This window comes from Garra rufa, unplaced genomic scaffold, assembly GCF_049309525.1.
Source record: "Garra rufa unplaced genomic scaffold, GarRuf1.0 hap1_unplaced_002, whole genome shotgun sequence".
NCBI classification, from domain to species: domain Eukaryota; kingdom Metazoa; phylum Chordata; class Actinopteri; order Cypriniformes; family Cyprinidae; genus Garra; species Garra rufa.
The window spans coordinates 6,046,797-6,049,296 of record NW_027394277.1 but is presented as its reverse complement, the minus strand read 5'-3'; the positions used below and the strand labels follow the sequence as shown (position 1 = coordinate 6,049,296).

The 2,500-nt window shown below is 40.0% G+C and overlaps 3 non-coding genes and 1 pseudogene across 3 annotated transcripts in view; all 4 read right to left on the bottom strand.

Moving 5' to 3' along the window:
• Window positions 1-68, bottom strand: part of LOC141306906 (5S ribosomal RNA) — a 119-nt gene extending 51 nt beyond the window's left edge. The window contains exon 1 of the ribosomal RNA XR_012345863.1: window positions 1-68. This exon is cut by the window's left edge and continues 51 nt beyond it. This is a non-coding gene — a ribosomal RNA (5S ribosomal RNA).
• Window positions 69-791: 723 nt separating this feature from the next.
• Window positions 792-910, bottom strand: LOC141307317 (5S ribosomal RNA). The gene has a single exon (XR_012346271.1). It is a non-coding gene; the product is annotated as a 5S ribosomal RNA (ribosomal RNA).
• An 84-nt stretch (window positions 911-994) lies between these two features.
• LOC141307759 (5S ribosomal RNA) lies at window positions 995-1,113 on the bottom strand (annotated as a pseudogene).
• An 84-nt stretch (window positions 1,114-1,197) lies between these two features.
• LOC141306905 (5S ribosomal RNA) lies at window positions 1,198-1,316 on the bottom strand. Its single transcript, XR_012345862.1, has one exon. It is a non-coding gene; the product is annotated as a 5S ribosomal RNA (ribosomal RNA).
• Between the last annotated feature and the right edge of the window lie 1,184 nt (window positions 1,317-2,500).

Here is a 2,500-nt window from a genome sequence, read left to right as displayed (position 1 = left end):
GGCCCGACGCTGCTTTGCTTCCGAGATCAGACGAGATCGGGCGCTCTCAGCGCAGTATGGCCGTAAGCGAGTACTGCTCCAAAAAGTGGGCTATTTATAGATCAGCCTCCGTAAAAGCCATCATATTATATAAATAGTGAAGAAAAGGCAAAAGTTTACAGCACCTGGTATTCCCAGGCGGTCTCCCATCCAGAGTTACAACATTAAAATGGGGTCAGAATTAACTGTGAGAGATGACTAGTGGTTAAAAGAATGAGACATAAAAGAAGATTGGTTTAAATAGATTTGGTTTTTATACAAGGTTCACATAAAAGACTTTAAAACAACACGATAAAACTAGGTAAATGCTGTTAAAAGAATACAGTTCATTTGTCCATACCCTAAAAACAGTCCAAGAATCCCAGTGTGTTGATAAGTCCAATGTGAGTGTCCACCATTGTATATACAATCCACAGAAAGTGTAATCCAAAGTTTGCAGGTGGTGAATGGAAAGGTGAGCTCTAAAATTAGCAACTCCTTAATCCAACAGTTTGGTGACTTTTTTTGTCATGCTGCTCTCTTATACAGTTGTACTTCCTGCTTCCTGTCATGTGTCTAGTCACATGGCAGGCCAACCATCCATTTATTAAAGACACACACACACTTAAAATGTTAAGAGTAATAAAATGGCCTAAAAAACATGTAAAACACTTAACACTCTATAATACATTTAAATGATTGTAATAAATAGAGCGGTAAAACACGTCTTTCTAAAAGCCAGCATATTATATAAATAGTGAAGAAAAGGCAAAAGCTTACAGCACCTGGTATTCCCAGGCGGTCTCCCATCCAAGTACTAACCAGGCCCGACGCTGCTTTGCTTCCGAGATCAGACGAGATCGGGCGGTCTCAGCGCAGTATGGCCGTAAGCGAGGGCTGCTCCAAAAAGTGGCCTATTTAAAGATCAGCCTCCGTAAAAGCCAGCATATTATATAAATAGTGAAGAAAAGGCAAAAGCTTACAGCACCGTGTATTCCCAGGCGGTCTCCCATCCAAGTACTAACCAGGCCCGACGCTGCTTTGCTTCCGAGATCAGACGAGATAGGGCGGTCTCAGTGCAGTATGGCCGTAAGCGAGGGCTGCTCCAAAAAGTGGGCTATTTAAAGATCAGCCTCCGTAAAAGCCAGCATATTATATAAATAGTGAAGAAAAGGCAAAAGCTTACAGCACCTGGTATTCCCAGGCGGTCTCCCATCTAAGTACTAACCAGGCCCGACGCTGCTTTGCTTCCGAGATCAGACGAGATCGGGCGCTCTCAGCGCAGTATGGCCGTAAGCGAGTACTGCTCCAAAAAGTGGGCTATTTATAGATCAGCCTCCGTAAAAGCCATCATATTATATAAATAGTGAAGAAAAGGCAAAAGCTTACAGCACCTGGTATTCCCAGGCGGTCTCCCATCCAGAGTTACAACATTAAAATGGGGTCAGAATTAACTGTGAGAGATGACTAGTGGTTAAAAGAATGAGACATAAAAGAAGATTGGTTTAAATAGATTTGATTTTTATACAAGGTTCACATAAAAGACTTTAAAACAACACGATAAAACTAGGTAAATGCTGTTAAAAGAATACAGTTCATTTGTCCATACCCTAAAAACAGTCCAAGAATCCCAGTGTGTTGATAAGTCCAATGTGAGTGTCCACCATTGTATATACAATCCACAGAAAGTGTAATCCAAAGTTTGCAGGTGGTGAATGGAAAGGTGAGCTCTAAAATTAGCAAACTCCTTAATCCAACAGTTTGGTGACTGTCCTTTGTTTGTCATGCTGCTCTCTTATACAGTTGTACTTCCTGCTTCCTGTCATGTGTCTAGTCACATGGCAGGCCAACCATCCATTTATTTAAGACACACACACACTTAAAATGTTAAGAGCAATAAAATGGCCTAAAAAAACATGTAAAACACTTAACACTCTATAATACATTTAAATGATTGTAATAAATAGAGCGGTAAAACACGTCTTTCTAAAAGCCAGCATATTATATAAATAGTGAAGAAAAGGCAAAAGCTTACAGCACCTGGTATTCCCAGGCGGTCTCCCATCCAGAGTTACAAGATTAAAATGGGGTCAGATTTAACTGTGAGAGATGACTAGTGGTTAAAAGAATGAGACATAAAAGAAGATTGGTTTAAATAGATTTGGTTTATATACAAGGTTCACATAAAAGACTTTAAAACAACACGATAAAACTAGGTAAATGCTGTTAAAAGAATACAGTTCATTTGTCCATACCCTAAAAACAGTCCAAGAATCCCAGTGTGTTGATAAGTCCAATGTGAGTGTCCACCATTGTATATACAATCCACAGAAAGTGTAATCCAAAGTTTGCAGGTGGTGAATGGAAAGGTGAGCTCTAAAATTAGCAACTCCTTAATCCAACAGTTTGGTGACTTTTTTTGTCATGCTGCTCTCTTATACAGTTGTACTTCCTGCTTCCTGTCATGTGTCTAGTCACATGG